The sequence below is a fragment of the Gymnogyps californianus genome, chromosome 1 (genome assembly GCF_018139145.2).
Source record: "Gymnogyps californianus isolate 813 chromosome 1, ASM1813914v2, whole genome shotgun sequence".
NCBI classification, from domain to species: Eukaryota; Metazoa; Chordata; class Aves; order Accipitriformes; family Cathartidae; genus Gymnogyps; species Gymnogyps californianus.
The window spans coordinates 45,096,378-45,121,126 of NC_059471.1; the positions used below are offsets into that span (position 1 = coordinate 45,096,378).

Sequence of the window (24,749 nt, forward strand, 5' to 3'; positions counted from 1 at the left end):
CCCTGTTTTGCAGGATTTTTTTTCTTCCCATTGAAGTTACCTATTCTCTTACACAGCGAAATGAAAGCAGACAACGCACCAGAGTCTGTATTTCATTCCTTTGGTATCACCTGCATTTTTTAAGACAATGCAGTTACACACATGAATGGAGGCCTCTATTGACCTGCTGTGCTTTTATTACTGATGAGGAAGCAATCTCAGCTCAAATTTTCAAGTATGTCAAAGAGGGGGGGGGGGGATGATCAACTTTTTTTAACTTGAAGCCCAGACACATTAACAAACCATGAAAATCAGCAATTTGTATGTGTACAGCCATCTTTACTACAATTAACTAAGCACCAAGTCTTTAAAACCCTGAAGGAAAGTTAGCTTTAAGTATCTAAGAAAATAAGTCAGTAAAGAAGGCCCCCAGAATATCTACAAACTACAGGATTTTTCACTATTATAAATCCAAACAATATGATGAAACTGTGAAGGAATAACTTCAGTTTAGCTACAGCGACATTCAGGACACGCTGACTGAAATAACACACTCCCCAAGCAAAAAGCTGCTAGTGACAGAAGTGGATATCCACTTGTATCGAGAGTGAAACTCCACTATGCAATGTCCCTGCTGCTCGCAAATTAAAGGACCTGACTTTTTTAAAGCACAGCTGTTTCAAAAAAATCCCTCAATGGCTGTTTTAGATTTTGACATGCAGTGGTTTATTTCCTTTAATAGATACTCCTCTATCTACTGTGTAAACAGTGAGAGCTTCACTGTTTAAACTTCCAGTAAATCCAAGACTAACACACTTTTTTTTTTCCCCCATGCCACAATTTTTTATCTGTTTGTACGGCACCTCCACTCCAGCGCCTGAGAACCTCTGGTTCAGAGAGCTGTGCTCTCCAGACCTCCACAAGGATGGAGCTACTTCTGCTACTGAGCAGGAAAGGAGACAGAGCCAGGAGAAAAGGGCCAGATGCTGCACAGGTGCAAGCTCTGGGCAAAGAGCTGCTCTTACACCCAAGCAAAACAGGCATACCCCTGCAGAGGCACAGACTCTTCAGTTGTGAATTACGAAACCCACCGATGTTTATTTTCGGTATTCCCCGTGCAGAGAAGGCAGGCGGTACCCTGGCACTGCCACCACAGCACTTGCAATAGTTTAACTCTTCTGAGAAGCGCAACCTTATTCCCTCATATTATGTGAGTGCACCTGGGTCTTGCTGTCCTTGGGTCTTCTCTGTTATTATTTGTTATTCTCCTGAATAGCCTGTTGGCAAGTGGGAACCCAACCAGTTCTCACATTCACTAGGAAGCCTCCAGACGCCGTGGTCCACTCTACCTCCCATTAGCCCCACACCAAAAGCCACTCCTTTGATCCTCCATCAATTCCTGCAGCTCCCCTTTCTTGCTTGCTCATCTCTTTCCAAGGACTTGCTCTTTCCCTAACTCTTCCCTGCTTTAGTTCAATGACTGATTCAGTTCAGAAAAAAAAAAAAAAAACCAAACAGAACAACTTTAGCTCAGTAAGAAGCAGATGCTCCCCCTCCCTCCTCTCCATTCCCACCTCCATCTCACCCCACCACACACAGAGAAATACTTATAACAATGCAATTAAGACCAGATTCCTACGTCTTGTCCCCATTCCTAAATCTTGTCCGCAAAATCTCAACATTCATAAGTTTGGGACTGTCACTATGACTAAGTGAGGTGCACCGTGGTGTATAAACTGCCTCCAGCAAGCCTGGAGAATGGTGTAAGTTCTTATGTATACAGGAAAGTCATCTTTCTTGGAAACAGGGCCAACTGCTCTTAATCAGCTTCACTCTTGGTTTTCATATGGCCACCCCAGCTGCATTCTATATGCAACCTTCACGTGTTGCAAAGCAATTTTCTTAACAACATGCTCATTTGTACATTCTACAGTATTTCACAACACCTTTAATGTTTCAGTTCAGAAAAGCTGGCCAAGCAAACATATTTCTCATTTTGCACAGACACGCTTCTGCAGTTTGCTAACTGAAGAGGATGCCTGCCAGTATCTCAGATTTTTAATTTTTTTTTAGAGTACATTAAAATCAGGCTTTTTCCACGAGACTCCATTTGCCACATGAATCTTTCTCTCTTAAACCCAGTATTTCCTATTCTCTCAGCAACTTCACCATTTATATATGCCCAGTCTATTACATTGCTGTTTGGTGAATTTATTTTCAAGTCATACAGCGTACAGATTTGAATCCAGGCCAAGTAAATCCGACACACAAGTCCAGAATAATTAGTTCCTTTTAGTCAGTGAGGAGGTCTCCATGGGCCTTGCCAATTCCACCATTAGTTGTCTTCCTCGCCCTTTCCTCTTCCTAGAGGAAGCCATTTGCCCACTGGCTCTAACCTCCCCAGGCAGCCTGCAGCTTTGTGACAAACACAGAGTGGAAGACATGAAAGAGCTGCTTCTGATTCGAAGGAGATGACATCTCCAACTTACCTCCAAACTAACTTCTCTCATTTAGAATCACAGAATAGGGTGGGTTGGAAGGGACCTTTGAAGATCATCTAGTCCAGCCCCCCTGCCATGGAGGGACATCTTCCACTAGATCAGGTTGCTCAAAGCCCCGTCCAACCTGACCTTGAACACTTCCAATGGTGATTTCAGCATCACCGTGAAGAACATCTTGTCATGGACCTGAAAACAGAAGTCTCCATCTTTCATTTAGCAGAAATAGCTCTTTCTTTCATCACATCAGGCTACAGAGAATTCAAGTGCTCTGTGCAGAAAGCTTTAACACCTCGTAGCTCTCACGCCCGGTCAGAGAACTGGCTGATAGTCAGAGATTCACACACATTACAGGCTGAAGGTAAGTAAGAAAGAGATATTTACTTTCTACTTGAATTGATATTTCTCTTTATCTGTGACTAATGTCATCTCTCACTTCTTTCATCACCTTACTCCCAGAAGTCAATACAACCTATCTGAGCCAACATATCTTAGGACTGACATTCATGTTGCGTTGGAGCTGCTTTGGAGCCACCACAAAGCTGAGAGATGCTCTGAGCCTCCAGTATTATACAAGCAATAGCTAAATAAATATCACATAACTATTTCTAAAATCTACCTATACTTGCTAGAAACAACGAGGACTCTAAAGCTGAAAATAGTATCAATATTCTGCCAGAAAAACACTGAACATTTAAAGGTCCCCTGATGTTTCTACAGGACTGAGTTTTTGCAACTACCAATTTACTGGTGACACCCTAGAAAATCAAAAGAAATTGGAAAAGAGCAATAGGTCTAAGGTTATATTTTTTCCCGACTGCTGCATTAGAGGCTGCATACCTTACTTATATGGCTACTATTCTAATGACTTAAAGTAAGTGATATTCAGAAGACGCTCATCATATTACGAAATGAAAGAACTCAGAATAATCCTCTCTCTTCACATAAAAGCAATATCACTCTGCCATCTCATACTTTTCCATCTTTTATTTTCATATTCTGAGAATTCTCTATACACCTTCACTGCAGTTATCCCTTCTTACTTCTAAGTGTAAGTAAAGAGCAGTGACTTCTCTCCAGCTTTCATCTGGAGGCATTTATCTTACAATCAATCCTTCAGTATGAAATTCAGTTTGTATTGGCACAATGGCTTCACATAAAAACAATCATAGTTTTAGCAGAATTCTTATGCTGCAAATCCTTCTTCCCGTCTTAACTGACTTTGCAGTAATCCATGTAGTTTATTTGGTTACACAAAGAACCACAGTTCATTTGACATAATTATCTTTTCTGTTAGTATCTATGTTTGGCATCCTAAATGGCCATACTCACTTTTTTTCATGCATGTTCACGATCCTCAACGAATGACTCTGTATACCTGCTGTTCTGCCTTCAGCCATACAAAATTCTACCTTCTGCTTTGATTATCTGCGGACTTTAAAACAAGCAAACAAACAAAAAACCACCCCACCCTAAGACTCATCAAGCACTTCCCTTTCTCAGCCTTCCTTCTGCAAACACCAACCAAGAAACCTTTTTTTCTGATTTACTGACCTCCCCTTCAGCTTAATGCTTCTGTACGCGAGTTGCCAACAGCAGGAGTCTCCATGGGATTCTGCATCACTGCCATTTTCCACTACGTCTTTTCTATATATGCACTTCCTCTCTTTCCATAGGTCCCCGATTCCCTCCTCCCATTCATTAATCATTCTGCCATCTCACAGCCTCTGCCACTGAAATCCATAGCCATTGCAGGTGGCAAGTCAAGAGCAAGCTGCCTTCACCTGCTAGAACCAGCCACTGACAAAAACAATACATCAAAAACGAATCCTTCCTTAGCACCCACATCAGAGACAAACATCCTTGTAATCTTCAGGATGTTAAGCATTATTTACAGAAGCATTAAACAAAGCCTTTCTCCCCAGTTAAACTGGCTTGATGAGAAAAGCAGCATTGCTTTGCCCATGCACAGAGGGCTTTTGTGGTCTCCTATTTGCTCTTAAGTCCCATAAGACGTATAGCCCATAGATATAGCTGTCTTATCTGTGACATGCTGACCTACAGTTTTCAGTGGTCCTTGCTCGCCTACACTACCAATGCCTCTGGACATTTAGGACGTGATCCCTACAAGCACCCGCGCAGCTGCCTGCCTGCATCCCACCTCCTACTTCCAGTGTAAAATCCTCCTGCAGCCTCAGATGTAGGTAGACCTAGATTCATCCTGCCTTAATTAATGTAGCCACATAAGGCTACCTTAGGCCACTCACCATAAATGCCAGTCACCATAAACACTTTTATAATCACCAAGCAAGGCACGGTTTGTAAGGAGTAATAATATTTTGCATAAAACATGTAATGCATTTTGGGGGAAAAATCCAACAGTTTGAGACACACCAAGTCTTATCCAGGTCTAAAACAGAAGCACAGGCTTGCATGCTCATGTTCTTCCCAAGTACATCATTTGTTCACCATAATACATCATACCTCCTTAAACAGTGTGCCTTGCCACCTTCTCATGGCCATGAAACAACTAGCACTACAGCCAGCAGACAAACACACATGGGATGGGCTTTTCCCCAGAGAAATCCAAGATCTCATCTCTGATCTGGAGGCGTTCCTCTGAATTAAAAACACTGGGGACCATAACACCATCACACTCCTAACTTTGGGAACAGCTAGAGGTGCTTTCCTGCCAGCAGCACTGGTGGCCTCCAACCACCTGGTCCGCTCCTGCAGCCATAGCTGTTTTGGGAGATGAACTGGGAAGATAACCCAAGTTAAGAATGAATCAGTAAACCCCAAGAAATTAGGGCCGTTTCTTGATCCAATCCAGTCCGCTGACAGCAGAAGCAGTATGAGTGATGGAGGGACAGGCACCACAGGAGATGGGCGGCAACAGGGACTGCATCAGCCAGCACTGACACTAAGAGAAGCACAAATAAAACCACAGCCAGCAGCACCTCGGTGAGATTGACTGAACCAAGAACTGTTCCTCGCTAATGAGCACACAGAAGCAATCTCTATCCACTCTGTATACAACTCAGCACTCGTAACATGTACGCAACATGTACGCAACACTCTGCTGTGTATGCTTTTTCTCCCGTACGGATGCCCCTTTCCATCCCGCCAGCATGAATCTAACACCAACTTCAGGATAATCCAACACCATGCTCCAGGGATAAAGGAGCTTTCGTTTTGAAAACCTTAACAAGCCCAGCAAGACCAAATTATGCTCAGCAGCCTTTAAAAATAAATGTATATGAAAATTCCTGTGCAACAAAAATAAGTTATCTGGTAAATGTAATTTACTTAGGCTTATCACACAGTCTCTTGCATAAACATAACAAAGAGCATTCAAACCACCCTCCATGGAGTTTAGAAACATTTACAAGACATGAATGATGATGTACAGTGCCTAACTCCACCAAGAAGAAAACATTCCAGGTTGCAGTCCATCAGTTGTGAGTAAGGCACTAACAACCTGATTTTTAGGAGCATTAATTTGTTAACTCCAGCAGGAGCTGGGTTGTTTAACACAGGTGCAACTGGAGCCAGGGATCCCAGTTCAGCACTCCTTATCCAGCAAAACTCTCACAGATTCTCTCCAGTCCTCCAGCATCCAGAATTAGCTATTACACCATGAAACACAGAAATCCAGAATTATTATAAATATCATTTCATGGACATGCAGTGACTTTCAATATGGCCTAAACTCTTCAGAGATATGAATTTAAAAGCCTGAACTAACAGTTTAGGATTTCCTCTAAGCTGCAGCTTTCTCAAGTCAATATTTGTAAATCATGTTTCACGTTTCCAAGGAAACCAAGTGGGTAATACCTCTTGCAAACAGCCTCCTTCAATATACTTTTCACAGCTACAGGGCTCATAGAAGTTATTTTCAGTCTGACAAAGGAAAGAAGTTACACTTTTCCTTCCTTCTTCCAAAAAACCCATCAGCCTGCAGAAGCAACTGAAGCAACGTATGTAGCAAGCATCTACAGAAATCCCCGTGGACTTTGCCATCTGAAGCACATGTATAACCACCCTTGTATTACTCAGCTTTTCTACCTATTTTTCCCAATGGTAGATCTAAAAGTGTCCAGGGTTGTGGTGGGTTGACCCTGGCTGGATGCCAGGTGCCCACCAAAGCCGCTCTATCACTCCCCTCCTCAGCTGGACAGGGGAGAGAAAATATAACGAAAGGTTCATGGGTCGAGATAAGGACAGGGAGATCACTCACCAATTACCGTCACGGGCAAAACAGGCTCGACTTGGGAAAAAAATTAATTTAATTTATGACTAGTCAAATCAGAGTAGAGTAATGAGAAATAAAATCAAATCTTAAAAACACCTTTGCCCCACCCCTCCCTTCTTCCTGGGCTTAACTTTACTCCCAAATTTTCTACCTCCCCCCCCCAGCAGCAGGGGAGCGGGGAATGGGGGTTGCGGTCAGTTCATCACACATTGTCTCTGCCGCTCCTTCCTCCTCAGGGGGAGGACTCCTCACACTCTTCCCCTGCTCCAGCGTGGGGTCCCTCCCACGGGAGACAGTCCTCCATGAACTTCTCCAATGTGAGTCCTTCCCACGGGCTACAGTTCTTCACGAACTGCTCCAGCGTGGGTCCCATCCACAGGGTGCAGTCCTTCAGGAACAGACTGCTCCAGTGTGGGTCCCCCACGGGGTCACAAGTCCTGCCAGCAAACCTGCTCCAGCGTGAGCTCCTCTCTCCACGGGGCCACAGGTCCTGCCAGGAGCCTGCTCCAGCATGGGCTTCCCATGGGGTCACAGCCTCCTTTGGGCACCCACCTGCTCCGGCATGGGGTCCTCCATGGGCTGCAGGTGGATATCTGCTCCACCGTGGACCTCCATGGGCTGCAGGGGGACAGCCTGCCTCACCGTGGTCTTCACCACGGGCTGCAGGGGAATCTCTGCTCCGGCACCTGGAGCACCTCCTCCCCCTCCTTCTTCACTGACCTTGGTGTCTGCAGAGTTGTTCCTCTCACATCTTCTCACTCCTCTCTCCAGCTGCAATTGCTGCTGTGCAATAACTTTTTCCCCTTCTTAAATACGTTATCACAGAGGCGCTACCACTGTTGCTGATGGGCTCGGCCTTGGCCAGCGGCGGGTCCGTCTTGGAGACGGCTGGCATTGGCTCTGTCGGACATAGGGGAAGCTTCTAGCAGCTTCTCACAGAAGCCACCCCTGTAGCCCACCCGCTACCAAAACCTTGCCATGCAAACCCAATACAAGGGTAAACAGCATTACATTCATTTTGCACATGCAAAAATGAGGCACTTCTTAAATGACCAAAATTCCAAATTATCAGCCAGTACACCAGCTATGGAGGTCTGAATGTACCTCACCACCCTCTCTAAAAATCTATTATGCATCTCATTGTAAAGTTCAAATGTTAATGAACATAGAGACCAAATCTAGGGATAGAGTAGCATGTTATAATAGAATGCTGCTTACTTGATTTTTTTCTATTATTTTTCTTATTTGACAGATATTTAAATCAATTTAAGGCATGACTAGCTTACTGCATCCTGCAGACATAAAATAAATGGTGAGGAGCACAAAATACACTTGAAGTAATTTTGTTGATGGGATCTTTGGAAAAAGCAAGATTATCAGCGAAGCAGCAATGACATAATATCTCTATCTGAAGAAGAGAGGAGGAAAAAGTAAAACCTGACATTAAGTAGAAATAACAAATCTATGAATTCCACTTTGATTAATGTGAAGACTTAAAACTTTAAAACAAAATGCCTGCAACAGTATTTTTGTGCTCTTGTACACTGAAGACAGATCAAAGCAACACAGAAATCCATTTTCCTGTCTGTTAGAAGTTCTGTAACACTTCTGTTTCCAAAAAGCTGGGTAATGTGCTTTTAAATTATATACGTAAGCATTATGTGTCCAAACATCCTTGCTGAAAAACAAAGACTCTGAAATTTCACCAGAAGAACCCAGACTACAAAAATACACATGGCACTCTCACATCTGCTTGCATCTACCTACAAGACGCCCTTGACAACTGTTTAATACACAGAACACATATACAAAGTTCCTCAGGATGTTGCATTTTGTTCGCTCAGAGAAACCGAACATTGGCTAAGACACGGATGCTCTTTGGCGGCTCAGGGTAACAATAGAAACATCAGCCCTTCAAGAAAGCACCTCAACCTCCTTCTGACGTAACAGGCATCGAGCCAAATTCACGGACTTTGGCTGTAACAAAATTTACTGCACACAGCAGGAATCTGCAGCCTACAAAGATCCACATTCAAGAAAAACACACGAAATAAACCTGCAGCTTCTCAACAAGCCTAGAAGGAGCAGCCAGGAGACTCTTTTGACATTACAACAGAGGATGGTTCAAACAACAAAAATGAACCCGTTACAACAGAATCACTTTACACAATGTACCAGGCATCACATTAGCTACATAAACTTCTGTGGTGAGCAGTGAAAACCAATTTCTGTCTTACAAAACGTCTCAAAGTTGTCTGCAGTATAAGAAATGTCATTCCAGAGCTGATGACTGAGATACTAGTAATGGACAAGATCTTCAGTGGATAATAACTAGTGCTGCAATAAGAGAAATCCATATTGCATGGAAAGTATATTCAGCAGCAAATAGTTTTCAAAAGATCTTAAGTCACCACTGAGCAACAACGGGCTTTCTTTTTGCCACCATTTACTAATGAAACACACACACACACGTTTACTTTTCTTGGACCATTTGTGTCCTCCCCCCACCCCTTAATTTAGTAGTTTCTCTCCCCTGCAACCTGCCTTCATCCCAGAGAAGGGTGAGTCCAACAGCACAACTGGGAAACAGATGGGAAAGAGCAGAAATACTCTCCCAAGATCCTGGAGCCAGAACAAACACGAGGACACGTACCAAAGGCAGCCCTCACCCAGAGTGCAAGGAGAGGAAAAGGCCCAAGGGACCCTCCTGCTGGACTGCAAGTGAAGTCATGGTCACCTCGAACCTCAGATGTCCCAGTTGCAGAAGAGCAGGACACGAAAGGCACCTGACAGCCTAACCTAAACGGAAGAAATGGAGTCACTTTCCACATAGCAACTTGTGAGGTACCACAAGGTTTCCCAAAGGTAATGCAAGACACCAGCACCGAGACGCCACGTGCAGCTCCAGCTGTCTACTGCACCGACCCAGAAACCAAGGGGTTACTGCTTCACCGCAGTGTTTTCAGGAACCGCTGCAATAAATCTTCAGCAGAACTTCAGGGCTCCAGGGACCTATAACATGCTATGTCATCTACAACATGAAAATATAAATTCAGGGATGGCTGTTTTTTACATTTAGAATTGTGCGTAACGGAAACTAATTCTGCATTAAAAAAAAACAACTTGAAAGTAAAAAAAGATAAAAAGGCTAACAGACATGGTGTGGAGAAAACAAGAGCAACATTACTAGTGAAGAACAACAAACAACATCTAAAAATTTCACTTCAGTAAAAAATTAAATCATTATTAGCCTTTACAGAGAAAGGATTTTAAGCTAATGACTACAAACGCTTTAGGCCCATATTTCTCCTTTGCCATGTGAAGAGCTGTACTCGGAAGACAAAGTTCAAAAGCTCCATGGAGAGCTGTTCACGAGCCTCACACACCACTGCTGGACTGTAAGCGGCTATTTCTTAATAAACTTGTGGTTCATAAAGAACATAAAAATCATGAATAGTAGTAAGCCCAATGCAGGAAAGCACAAGCCTACTTCAAGCACCCCACTGGAAGCCTAAACCAAGACACTGTAGTGTGCACTGGAGAAGAGTCTGTCAGGAGGAGGAACTGCACCAAATGCTGGGACTGTAACAAGTGACCAGAGGTTGACTGGATTTTAGGAAGGTGATGTTTCTCCACAGACCAATTAGTTTTGTAGTAGTGGTGTATGAGGTGTGTATAAAATTAGCTTTACAATGTATTTCACTTTCCTTTTTTAAAACACAGATAAGTAAACATCCATTTGGACTTCTCTCAAGAGCGTAAGGAGATATTCTTTTGGCAGAGAGTCTCCATCGTGCCTGGAGGTATTTCTAGTGCTCTTCACCTGGTCCACTTTCCTCTCTGGCAACTTGAAGCATTAATAAAACCTTTACTCTGACCACCACTTTTCAGTTTTCTGACTTGCTGCACAGGGCTACACCGCACAATGGTCCTCATTCCCAACCCCGATCCTTCTCACAGGATCTGCACTAGTTACGTCAACTTGCAAAAAGAAAGTAACACAGCCAACAAACTTCCTTTTCCCTCTTCGAGAAGGAGGAAGGGAATTACATTTCCAATTGCATTATTTTTTGATAACTCTGCATCCTACATCATTTTGCCTGGCTCCATGAGAAATACAAGTAGAAATGGAGTTATCACACTGAACTATACAACGAAAAAGCTGGCAAAAAAAAAAAATTTTGCTTTGGCCTCGAGTTGCTATTTCAAGAAGTTAGGGAGAAGGCAGAGAAAAAAAAAGGAGAAAGGCCCATCTTTAGTTTGGTTTCCTTATAAAATAAGGTTACCTATGATCACAGTTTTAAAGTCAGAATATGTAGAAATTAAGCTTTATTTACATAATTATATCTCCTTGAGAAGACTGAGGAAATAGAGCAGTATATACGTAAGCATGGAAGAAAGTCTCCAAAAAGGATGAAATAATTACAGGGAAGAGCTCCAGTTTGAGTACCAGTAGGACTTAATGATAAGATCACTGTGAAAGAGCACAACTTCCCCAAGTTGAACAGAGCTCAGCAAAATCACCTGGTATTCTTACTCACTCTTTTAAAACTGGTATGATTGATGAACTGCAGTTATTGTGGAAAAAAAATGGAGTAACTAAATAAGAGCATTATTAAATTTGAAGTGATCCTGGAAAAACATAGGAAGAAAAAACAGTAAGAGAACGAAAGGTCTGAGAAGCGCAGCACAACGTAAGCACACCAAACACTGAGCCGGGGCGATTCTGCTCAGCTGGTACCTCTAGCCAACGAGCATCCTATTTCATACTTTAGATAAAATACACTGAATAGACGTGTCTGAAAAGGCACCTGAGAAATGGGGTGTCAGTGTCATCAGCTGAGAACAAGTGAAATATTTGAAAAAGTTATTTTCATAGGCAGCTTCACAAAATGAGAATAGATGGCTATTCCTATCTTTTGACAATAATACTCGTAGAAGAAGTAGGCTAACCAACAGTGCTCCAAAACCTGTCTGGTAAAGAAATGGCTTTTTTCTGTAACATTGTATGTTCTAATGAAAAATTCTGACTCTTATTTAAATTATTCAACAAAATTACATTTGAAATTATGAAACCAATTTACATTCCTTCTTTCATCAATGCTCAAGCAGCAGTCATTTGCTGCTGAAGTTTCAAACAAACTACTAACCTGATAAAAATCACAGATTAAACAAAACTGAAATGTAGTAAACTAATCAATAAGCAGGTGCATAACAGAATATCTTCTTTCTCACAGCTTATTCAACCACCACAGACCAATAAATAGCTCATTCAAAAGCTGAAAAATCTACCGGGAGCAAAAGAAACTAGGTAAATGTGTTTTTCTCTTCCAGTTTTTCAATATAAACAATATGCTGAAGGGTGATGCCTACTAGTTCTAAAACTCTCAAGGATATTTTAAACAGAAACTATGAGTTTCTCTTAATAACCAAGTATTATTTTTCCTTTATTTAATATAAAAGTTAGTTTTAAACACAAATACTTTTTAATAAGATTTTTAAAGTAACCTGGCACATTAAAAACAAATCAAAATATTAATAAAAATAATTTCAATGATGTTTTCTACAGTTTATATGAGTTCCCTTTTCTAAGTATAGCTGACAAATAGTAAAATTAAACCATCTAGTAAATAAGAAACACATCATCAGTCATTTTGTAATACTAAACATGCAAAAATTAAAACTCAGTAAATGAACATTAACTCCACAAATTTTTTAAATATATAGGTATACATACAATGCATGTATTTCTCAGCTAAAAATTCAAGTATACTCTGCATAAAGACTATTTCTTCTGCTGCGTATCAGCACGCTTAAACATCACTTACCCAACAGACGTCACTGGGAACGGAAAATCAGTAAGAACTGCAGAACCAAAACAAGATTTAAACTGATTGTTTAAATCAAGTTTTCCTGCCTGCTACTTTAAAGTCAAAGTGATTTAAATCAATTCATCCTCTTCAACAGTCGCAAATTAAAACACTGTTCAATTATGTAAACTCTGAAAATGAAGACGGAGAAGGAATTGACAGGAGACTCGTTGACCACTCACTTAAAGAGACAGAGGTATCACAAGGTTAAGCAGCTGGAAGCCAAATATATGGATAAATTCAGGGTACAAATAACGTATAGAGATTAGAGTAATTATAACCACTGGAACAGCTTACCAAAGATGACAGTTGATTCTCCATCGCATGAAGTTTTTTACATTACAACTGTGTATACACAAAATGTTCCAGCTCCAAGAGACCATGCGTGCTTCATGCAGGCCAAGGTGATACTCTACTGACGGCATTATTTAAATTGACTTATATGACCATAATGGTCTTTTCTGATCTTCAAATCAATAAATCTACAATTCGATCCCATGTTGAGATCTTGTACTACTTCTCACTTCACTAAGTCCTGCCCCCAGTGAGTATAACTTCATTTGACTTTACAGTACATTCCTTCTGCTGTCTACTTAAATGCCAACACGTCCACCACCAACTAAAGACTTTGAACAGACCCAGCCATCACGTGAAACCATCCTTCAGGATGGCACTGAACTCAAAATGGAGCTTCACTCTTCAATTAAGACCTCAAACACACACTTTTCAAAGCCTTTTCACTAAGTCATTGCAGACTTAAACTGTATTTTACCCGCTATTCTATGGGGGTACCTAATATGTTCTTTAGCCTACAACACAGGGAATTAAATCCCCCTCTCAACATGGGTCTTCATCTTTAGGCAGAAGATTGCTGTACAGAGAGCTAGGAAAGCCTGCATCAGGCACCAAGAGCAAGGATGACAGTTTTAAAGCAAAACAGCCTAGAAGTACTCCTAAACCACTGAACTAAGAGCTCAGTTTCAAGCTGGAAGCCTCCTACTAGACATACAGCACTAGACAGGTCTCCAAAAACAGGGTTCATATTACAAACTGGGAGAACGAATTGAATTCAGCATCTGTGGCTAAATTCAAACTTGTTCATCCAGGCAGAAATCCTTAAAAGTCTTTGCAACTTGTACGTTGGTTAAATGTGGCTTCGTGGCTTCGCTTCTTCTACGGCACTTGCAGCGCTGTCAAGATGCTTTTAGGACACAATTCCTGTACTTGACACGGTTGCCAATCCTCAAGCTTCATAAAAGCTGCGGTCTAGTCGTTCAACTTTTAAACTGAAAACACTATAATGTCTGACGAACGCTGACTGGAATTACTGTTTTAGATCATATCAAATGATTGCCGTAGCATGCGTCTCATTTCTGCTCCCTCCTACAAAAATTACTTTTACAGATTATTTTATACAGATAAAAATTTTCAGGTTTGCTGAATTAGTTTTAACATTGTATAACACAAGGAGAATATTTCCACTGACTATTTTCATATTTCTAATATTTAACCAATACGAAAAGAAGATTTCTCGTGCTACCCTCATGTTTCTATTTATGCTATCACAGTAATATCCAAGGAGCCAGCCTGGACACGAGACTGACCCTGGCTCGCTCTGGGTCTGCTGAAAGACACTCCACCACCCACGGCCAAAGGCAGGGGAGCATCCTCACCCCACCTGCCCTGCTCTCTGGCCAGGCAGAAGCCACCACAGAAAGCCACGCTCTCAGGAAGGCAGCCCTGCTCAGAGGGCTTGCCAGTTAGGCACTGAACAACTAAGAAAATATCCCTTATGCAGAGCAAGTAGCAATTTTAAGCATATATGTATATATGCTATAAATAGCATTAAGGGCCACTGGCTTCTTCGGTCGGATGGGTTGAAAGCACAACAGTACAAGTAGAAACGTTTTTAAGAAAAAGCAGGGGCAGGAGGGGGAAGACTAGTTAAAGTTGCTACACTTTTCATAAAATGAAGGCAGCTTTAAAGTAATTGAGGATCCAGAAAATGTGGCTGGAAATAACAATTAAAGAAGCTTTTTAATGACAAGACACTGTTCCATTCAGGTCATCAGCAGAAGATTTACAACAAGATGAAGAGGATGTCAGAGAACAGCACTCCTCACCCAAAGAGCGGCAGGGCAGTGCTGCTGGCAAGAGGCAGAAGGCAGTGCAATAGCTAAACGCACAGGGATGAGAACGTGGAACATTGACTGCGGTCAGAATTCATCACAAGAAGAAACTTTCTCCTTTTACTTTAATTCCCCTTTTTTCTCTTTTTTTTTTTTTTTTAAGGCAAGGAAAAAGATGTGTCAATGAAAGCCACACATACGTGGAACTTCCATAATATTTGAGAGGGATCTGAAGGTACAAGTATTTTTTATTTCTGCTGATGGACTTCAGGCTACACCCACAAGAGGACTTGGGTACTAAACCACTAAGCTCCCAGTGCTGTCCCTACTGTAGGAAACCACAGCCTGGCTAGGGGTGCCTGCTCTTACAACACAACGGGTAAGTTAAACACTGAATAACAAAAGCCACTAGAAGGGCCCACGGAAACTGCTATTCCTTCCTCACCACCACCAAATCCTGCAGGGCCAGGAATGCTTCTCCCAGGATTTCAGCAGAGCGGGTCTCCTCTCACCTATCTTTAAACAAGTACAGTGCACCCATCTACGTGTGAGCTAAACATCTGAGACTTCCTCTACTGTCAGCCAACGGAGAGGTTTTCTGATAGTCTTTTGACCATGAGAATGATTCTGGTGTCGTGATTTTAGTACAGGCCTCTGAGGTGAGGATGAGCTAGGCTTCTCTTTTTGAGAAAGGAACATATTTTATTCAAGCTACCCACCAGAACTGACTTAGGCAAGTGTCTGTGATTGCTATGCATAGACTCAAGCCTCTCATTCCTGCCTAGCCCACATGCTTCTTCAGCATCGCAATAAAAAAGAAATATTGCCTTCCTAAATCCAGCAACATGTGAAACCTAAAGGAGAGCACATCTCTGGCAAGCACAAAATAAATCCATCTTGGATACTGGCTGGGACGCAAAGAAGAAAAAGTGTACTAAATCTCATGATATTTTTTAATTTGTGCTATGTTTATATTTAATTGTTCGATGCGACTATTGTAAAATTTATCCCAGTAGAGTCACAACCAAAAATTACAAATGTATCACCTGCTCAAAATAGAAGGTCCATAATTATTGATACATACTCTTTAGACAAATGTCAAAGACATTTTAGCAAAATGTTGATTTAGCTGAATGTAGATCTGGAAAGTAAAAGTGAAAATGGCAATGCTTTCCGAAATAGAAGCCTCCAAATATGCCTGCTAACTAGACTGAGTTTGCATGCTCTCCCTTTCAAAATGGGAAAAATAACCCACTTTGCTCATTTTTTCCTTTCAAAATTCTGTAGGGCACTGTATATACAAAAGATTCCCTTGGTTAGATGGAACCAGTGAAAAATAAAGTCACCTTGTAACTGCTACCGATTTATAGAAACTGGAAAGGACTGTTTTTCCCCACCTTTGTGTTTTGGTTTTGGGTTTTGTTGTTGTTTTTTTAAGAGAAATCTTTTCATTTCCCACTTAACCCAAGTTTTCTTGCAACTGAAAGATTCTCTGAAAAAGGAACTGGAAGAGCTCCAACTACTGTCCAACACTTAAAAAGATTTTAAAGTGTCATCAATCACAGCTCTTTACATGCTCTTCTAGAGCACTGCCAACCAATACTTGAAGACTGTTTTATGCCAGCATTGCACACTCAAAATAAAAAAAGACAGACACAAACAAAAATAGTTCTATATTATTCTGATTTTAAGTCAAGTCCTGCTCAGATTCATATCAGATGTTACTACATAATACTCACAGCCATTATCTTTTTTTTTTTCCTAGCAAGAACTGGCAACTGATACCATTAATCCTAAATATCTCAGTGGCTACCTCGGATGATGACGTGTTATCACATCTGCTATAAAAGGTGTCCTCAATTTTTAGCAGACCATCTGAAAATGCTGGTCCCATGGAAAAAAAGGACTAACATCCACGGCAAATGACAACAGTCACAGTTATTCTTTGAAATTCATGTTACAAATTTCTAATATTGCATTATTCCATTTAACAAACTTCAATCACTTCAGCTTAAATTCTCAGTGACTGCTTTTGCAAAGTTTGATTTGAAAGTTTTTGAGAACACACCAGTCACTTCTGACAATTTTGGTAGTGGAAAAAAAAAAGCTAAAAAATAATTAAGAATATTTTGTTTGGAAAGATTCTCCCTCGGGATCCACAGAAAAAGACAGAAACTGCTGGGGTTACATAGTTGCCTTTACCCATGTCAATGCCAGTCTGTCGAGACTTGAACAAAATATCCAAGAATTACAGTTCGCCCATGCTCAAGAAGGCTTCCAGAGCTCACTGGTACCACCTCTGATTCCGCTAATGGACCTGAACTTATTTCCAGCTGGTCTGAGTTCTCTGCACATCACCTGCACCGACCCAGCCAGCCAGCATCACTGTGCTTCCCGCATTGCCACCAGGGACCCATAAGGCTCCAGAAAGAGATGCAACACCACCACTGGCAAAGCCCTTCTTGGCCAAGGCAGAGAAAAAGAAACTATTTAGGTAGTCAGCGGGAGGATCAGCGTTAGCATGCATAACCTTCTGCTCTTCGCAGCTCTGACCACAGGACAACGCCCCACACCAATTAGGAATTAGGGTCTCTGCTTACCACCTTACAGAGAGGGTAACAGTGCTTGTTCTAGGTGACATCTGACAAAACCGAGACCAGAACTCAGGTCTCCCAACACGACAAATCATCTGATTAATTATCCCCTTTGTGGCGCCGATGTCCAAGGTCATGCATTTGATTGTTCTACGTTTAAACGACGAGAACACACTCGCCCCACAGCCAGTAACAAAGCTCCGGATTTTTGAGTCCCATCATTACTCTGCTATGTAGCAAATACTGTGCCAGCCATTAGCAAAGAGCATGCTTCATTCCCGTCCTGGAGGCTGGTTCACAGAGAGGACAAAAGCTTGCTACTGCTAACCAGACATTCCTTAACTCAAGTGGTGCTGGTCTGTGCTGCAACTCCAAAGTCTGTCAACGCCAGCACTACCAGCAACCCACAACAGGATTAACACCATTGCACATGAAGGCATTTGTTTCAAGGGGGGAAAAAAACAAACAAACAAAAAAACCCTATGAACAAATAAACAAACCAGGAGATTGAAAAAAATAGACATTGCTAGGATTGCATTCAGAGGGTAGGAAATGCCAGTGTGGAACGGTCTTGACAAACTTTATTCAGTATCACTGATACAAAAAGTATCACTTTTAATAGTCTTTAATCTTGAAATCTCCCTTGATCCTAACACACACAATTTTAGTTCTGACATACCTTAGCTTTTGCATTCTTGTGATTTTACTGAACTTTAAAAAAAAAAATTAAAAATTAAAAAAAAAGGAATAATCAGCAAACCAACACCTTAGACAACTCCTACCCTTGTACCTGCAGCTGAAGGGGCTCCTCTGACACAGGAGCTGATGTGCACAGATGTGGAGTGCATGAAGAAACATAGTCAGTATGAAGCATACAGTTCCTGAATATATTTCACATGACTTCATATATTTACTCCCAAGTTTTACCGTATATTTCAGTTGAGAAACACTGGGATGGCTCATGCCACCATCCCTTCCCAAAAATGCAGGAAATGACAGAAATAGTTACAGGACCAAGGCACACCATAATTTAAAGTTGTCTTCTCCAAATCAAAACACATCATTCTGCAGTAGACATAAATGCAAAAAATATTTGTATATTATAATTTGATTTTGGTTTAGACCAACGTCTAGATCATGCTTTCTGATTAATACCACGAGATTCTACACTGAACTCAAGAACGGAAACTCCACACAAGCTCAGTGTTACATACAGCGTCGATATACTGACTTTTTGGCAAAGCCATGTTAATTTTTCCTCTTCCTTCTGTCTCTCAGTATTATTTTAAGAATTTTCTGCCACCAAAAGGTAACTAAAACTAATTAAAGAATACTCTACCATTTCTGTATTATAGTTATTGCTTGAGAGCAAACATGAGAGCACAGGCTCAGAATAAACTTCAAACCTACAGGTCACACCAAACTTTGCGGAACTATGAGAAAGTTCACAGATTTTAGGGCACTGAGTCTAAGCAGACCTTCTGCACAGAAAAGAGCTTCCAAATGCAAACACAGCACCACTAGCACAGTTTGGGTTTTTTTTAATATATATAAACCACAAGAGACTGCACAACTATCCACACATTGGCCCAATTTTACCCACTTTAGCAACAGTGCCACATACATATATTAGGTCTAGTCAATACTCCAGTCAAGTTTGTCAACATAGCTCTATGCCTAGCTATAAACTAAAACAATCATTTTGACACTGAATCCTCAAATATAACTCTTGTTGCTCTTTTTTTTTTCGCCGCATTTAGTACCAACTTAAAAAAAAATCATTCAGTTGAAGCAAGAGGACTGTCTTAAGCTGAGTTACTGAATGCAGGGTAAGATTACATGGAGCTTTTTCCACTGACAATCAATGTCGAAAGTGTCCTTAGTACTATAGTGCAAAATCATTTCTCTTTTCTAGCGTAAGCATGCATTTAATTTTAAAAAAAGTAATTTCTTTTTCACTGCATAGGAAGCATAGTCATTTCATGCTTTCACATTTGCACTTCCAAGACTCAAAATTTATCTTACAGATACAGCACAGCACACCTTGCACAAAAGGAAAGGAAAAGCCACAACCTGACTGCTCAATACTTTTCTTTACATCTCACTTTGAAACAACATGCTCATTATGTTTTCCTCTTAGCTGGGGAAAGTGAGCATGCCTGTGTTTGCAGCTCCTCCTCTTTCAAAGACGCACAGCTGCAGCTGTAGTAAACAACCACTAGTCAGGAGCTGAGAAGGTCAAAGTCTCGGTGCTACATCCATTTCAGCTTTTCTAAAAATGAAATTTCCATTTCAAGAAATTCATTTTTTTGTTTCATTTTGTAGTTACGTCAAGGAAAGGCAAACCACAATCATCCTCCAACAAAATAAATCAAGATATGATACTTCGAAAGCCACAAGCAAAACACTTCAGTAAAAATAAGTATTTCCCCAGCTTTATTAATATATAAATACCTCGTTCACAGTCTCGTATTTTACTTGATTCGAACAAAGACTTGGTCAAAACCAACCTTGTACTGACGAGACCTGTTACACAACGCAAATGACACTGAAGGAACGAGCAAGGAGGTTGGCCATCCTGAAAAGTAGCGCCAGCAGCCATGCAAGGCTCACAGAGGTGATCCAGCAGCCTGAAGCACGGAGGCTACAGCACTACAACTTTGGGAAGGCTAGTGTAAGTGGGCATCATCCACCCAGTGATGAGAAAAGGCACACACCTTCCCTTTATTTCATAAACTACCCAAAATCTAAACAACAGGACACCCTTCTGGCGCTGAAACCTGCACCGAATTACACAGGCCTTCTGCAACCCCACGGTGTGGCAGAGAGCTCCCCAAGCACCCAGGAGAGGCATCACCCATTTTCCTCAAAAACATGGTCTGTGTTTCTATTTAATTATGGTGGATACCATCACGCACCACCTTGGTCTGGGTGAAGAGGAAGACGGTCGCTACCACGGGGCTTTGCAGCCCAAGCCCTTCACTGACCGCGCTCTACCATCTCCTGGGGGAAGAAAAGCTGGTTCAGCCCCGCCGCGTTTCAGCCTCCTCTCGTCTGAAGTAGAACTCTGCTCACGCACGTTCAGGTCTGGCTCATCCCGACAGAAACAGCTGGCAGAGGACTCCATGATTAGCCTGTCCTGGAATCTTAAAGTTTATTTTTAAAAGTTGTTACACACAGTCTTCTTGGGCTCTCAGGGGCCTTTCCAGCAAAGATTTTTCTACAAGAGAGCGCAGGAAGGCCTGGAAATATTACCACTAAGTATTGCTGGGGAAAAAAAATAATTAAAAATATCTCATTTCCCATCCCCCCTTCTTTACACGTCTGATATTGCCTCACTATCAGAAGCAGAAACCAAACTGTATCTCCCACATCCTAAACTCCTTCCCAGCCCCTCCAGCACATGTGTAATCACTCATCAAATGCCTCATGGCATATCTCCTCCTCAAAAAGTCTCTTTTTCCCCCACAGCTGGGGGACAGAAGAGGAAGTATGATTTTTTCGCAGCCCTCTTTAAATGCTATTCACTACTCCATGAGCTGGGGGGTGGGGGGGGGAGAGAGAAAAAAAAGGGGGGGGGGAGCCCAAGCCACCTTGTAAAGCTGCCAGTATCCTAATGAAAAGGTTTGCCTAAAGAAAGGTGCTCCCCAGACTGCCCCCCCCCCCCCCGCCTCAGTTCCAGGTACCAGACACAGGAAAAGAAAGAGCAGAAAAAAAATAATAAAAGGGGAAAAAAAAAAAAAAAAAGAAAAAAAAAGAAGGAAAATACCACCAGTGTTGCTCTGGACGCAGCGGGGGCGACCGGGTGGGGGTGCTGGCCCGGGGAGGGGTGCGCATGGGTGCTGCTCCCCGGCCGCCAAGGGGGTGATGTCATCCCACCAGGCTCCAGCCCGGGCACCTGCCGGCAGCGCAGCGGCGGCAGCTCCAACCGGCTGCCAAAGCCTCAGGCAGCATGGGGAAGGGGGGGCGGGGGGGGAAACATTAAAAAAAATTTTAAAAAAATCCGCATGCAATGTTCCCTTCGCTATGCGTGGTTGGTTTGTGACGATAGGTGAGACGCTGGCTTGCAGACAGCGGTTTCAAGTTGATTACGTCCCATTAGAAAGATACTCCCCCTCCCCCGGCACGAATAATATATTACCAAAAAAAAAAAAAAAAAGCAAGACTCGGTTTATGCAGCCTTACGTCATTAATAAAATGCTCCTATCGCCCCATCTGTGACCTATTCAGCACAGTTACTAATCCCACGCTAAGACCACTTTGCTGTTCCTGTACATTTCAGAGTTGTAGACCAACCAGAAAGCAGAAAATGGAGCCCATATGCCAGCGCTATATAAAGCGGCCTCGCAAAGTTGCTGCGAATGTCTACCTGCCGCGGCGAGACAAAAAGGAAAAAGCAAAAAAAAAAAAAACCACGGAAGGAGAATACCACCATTTATTTCATGATGGATAATTAAAAAAAAAATAAATTGGTTTACTTACTTATTCAGGGGGGAAGGGGACTGCCAAAAGCTAGCAGGATTTTACAAGCTCGATATAAAACCCGATGCAAGTGAACTTGTCTTCGGTGCCTCCTACCAAACCGCTCGTACCTGCTCCCTAAGTGCGTAAAACCTCTTATTTTTCCACGCAAGCCCGTTCGCGGGAGCGAACGCCACGCCAAGATCCGAAAAAAAACCCCCACAAACCCGCTGTCTGGAGTGGAGCATCACATCCCTGCAAACCGAGGGGGTGGTGGGGGGGGAGAAGTATAAAATAACCTATCTGGTTGCTCCTATCGGCCTCCCCCAAATTCCCGCACCGCCCGTTAGGGTGGTGCGGGAATTTGGGGGAGGCGGATAGGAGCCCAAATTCCACCCCAGCGCATTTACCCGGCTGCACCAGCAGCGGAAAGCTTTCAGTGGGCTTCACGGGGTGACGCCGATGCCATGGGGCACGCATCTCCCGCAGCCGCTCCGGGCACAGGCTTTTAACGTGAATACCAGCGGTTTGCTCCCCAAGCAATGCCGGCCGACTTCTGGAAGAGCAAGTATTTATTTTATAGAAGACAAATTATTTTCGTAGAAGGTAATGCAGCGTTACACTCGTGATTTTTATTTTTTCCCCCATACAGCGTTACACTCCGATTTTTTTTTTTTTATATTCATTTTTATATAGTAGTTTTTTCCCCGACCCCCCCCCCCCAAAAGGCACAGGGGCACCGCGGCCGCCCGAAACCCCCGCCCGGGGACGGCAGCACAAAGGGCTGGGCGCTCCCAGCTCGCTGCTCATCACTCCTCGCTTATCGCTTTTTATTCCCCCCCCCCCCCCCCCCCCCCGCTTTTTTCACCGCCCCCCCCTAAAACCTCAGCGGGAAAGTTGGGGGAAAAGTTCGGGCCGGCGGCGGGGGCGGCCCCCAGCACCCTGCACACACACACACACACACGCCCCCGGCATCGCTGCCGCCGGGGCACCGGGAGGGACGGAGGGAGGGACGGCACCGCCGTTAACCCCCGGCTCGCCCCGGCGGCGGAGCCCGCTCCCGTGGCGCTGGGGAAAGAGGAGGGGGGGGGGGGGCGCGCCCTGCCCCCGCTTTTCTTTAAAATTATTTAACTTCAGTATAGGAGGGATTATTTAAAAAAAAAAAAAAAAGCCGATTGGGACAGCAGCAGCAAAAAAGATACACGTTAGCCGTTTATTCTGATAAGAAAGGGAATCGGCACAGACCTGAGCAGAAGCGGCAGAGCAGGAGAAACTGTTTCCTTCCCCTGACACAGGGTCCCCGCGCTCTGTCTGTCTGTCTGTCTGTCCGCCCCGCTCTCCGCGGGCAGCGTCGCTCGCACGCACACCCTCACACACACACACACACACACAGAGCACAGGCGGAGGCAGCCGGCGGCCGGGTCGCCGCCGTCCCCGGGAAATGAATGGGGGCAGCCCGGGAAACCGCGGCGCTCGCTGCCGACTTACCCGCGTCACATGATGAGCCCGGGGCAGGGTGGGCCGGGGGTGGAGGCTCCCGGCGCCGCCTCGCCTCGCCTCACCTCACCTCACCTCACCTCACGGCGGGGCCGCCGCCGCGACAGCCCACCGGCCGCTCAGACAAAGGGTCCGGTCCAGACCGGTGTCCCCCTCCTCAGCTCCCGGCCCCTGGTCCGGCCGCGGCGGGCGCCGGTGGCGTCGCTGGCATGCGGCGCGTCCCCGCCCCCAGCGGCAGCCGGGCGGGGGAGGGGAGGGGCCGCGCCCCCGCCCCTCGGCCGCCCCGGCGCCCGGTGCACCGCCCGCCCCGCCCCGCCCCGGGGGGGTGGGGACGGGAACGCCCGGCCGCGCCGCCCCCTGCCCGGCCCCGGCCCCGGCCCCGGCCCCGGTCCCGGCCCCAGCCAGCCCCGCCCGGCCGCGGGGGGCAGGGCAGCGGGGCGCCGTGGGGAGGGGCAGGGCGGCGGGGCCTCCGGGGGCGCCGCGGGGAGGGGCAGGGCGGGGCCGGCAGCGGGGGCGCCGGGGTGAGGCCCGGGGCGGGGGATGCTGAGGGCAGGCGAGGCGGGGCGGGGGAGGGGACAGGTTGAGGGGGTGCCGTGGGAGGCTCGGCGGGGTGCGGGGCGATGGGAGAGACCGGGGGGTGGGGGGGGCACGGGGCAATGGGGGCGCGGAGGGGAGGCCCGAGGGGGGCGGGGCGGTGGCGGCCCTGAGAGGAGCCCTGGGGGGACAAGGCGATGGGGGCGCTGAGGGGAACTCCAGGGGGGACGGGACATGGCGGTGGCGGCGCTGAGGGGGCCCCGGGCGGGTGGGGGGGGACGGGACGTGGCGGTCGCGACACTGAGGGGCGTCCCGGGGGGACGACACGCAGGACGATAGGGACGCTGAGGGGAGCCGCGGGGCAGGGGGGACGCGGGGGGGGGTCAGGGCACGGGCGGCTGCGGGGAGCCCCCGGGGAGTGGGCGGGGGCGGCGGGCGGGCCGGGGGGGGTGTGAGGCGCGGAGCAGGCGGCGCCGTCCCGGGGCCGCGCTGCCGGCGGGGCACGGGAGGGCGGGCGGCGGGGGCGGCCTTCGCTTCTCTGCGTATGTGGGGCTGGCCGGGCCGGGCCCTCGCAGTTACCTGGCGGGCTGGCAGGGGCTGACCTCTGCAAACCTTTCTCTTTTTTTTTTTTTTTTTCCTTTTTTTCTTTTTCCTTCCTTCTTCACATAGGCACACTGCAGCTTGTGAGAAGTATGTGAGGTGGGTTTTTTGCATGGAGGTCAGCACGTAAGTCTGAGTCACGCCTCTGCGAACTGTAGAACTTCCTTTAAGGGAAGATATTTCACACGTAAGGGCTGCAGATGCTGGGTTGTAAAGGCTTTAATAGCAATATACAGAGAAACAGTTTCCAAAATCTTAAAGTTTGTTTAAAACATAAACTCTTTTTATTGCATGGATGTTTTAAAAGAAGAGCTTTCAAAACCTTAGGAAAC

The 24,749-nt window shown here is 44.7% G+C and overlaps 1 protein-coding gene across 2 annotated transcripts in view; it reads right to left on the minus strand.

The window, feature by feature from the left end:
- KLF12 (KLF transcription factor 12) overlaps positions 1 to 23,350 on the minus strand; it is a 250,695-nt gene extending 227,345 nt beyond the window's left edge. For both annotated transcript variants that reach the window (XM_050904124.1, XM_050904115.1), the window contains exon 1: positions 23,275 to 23,350. The gene's annotated coding sequence lies outside the window, so the exon portion shown is untranslated. The remainder of the gene's footprint in view (positions 1 to 23,274) is intronic.
- Positions 23,351 to 24,749: the final 1,399 nt, after the last annotated feature.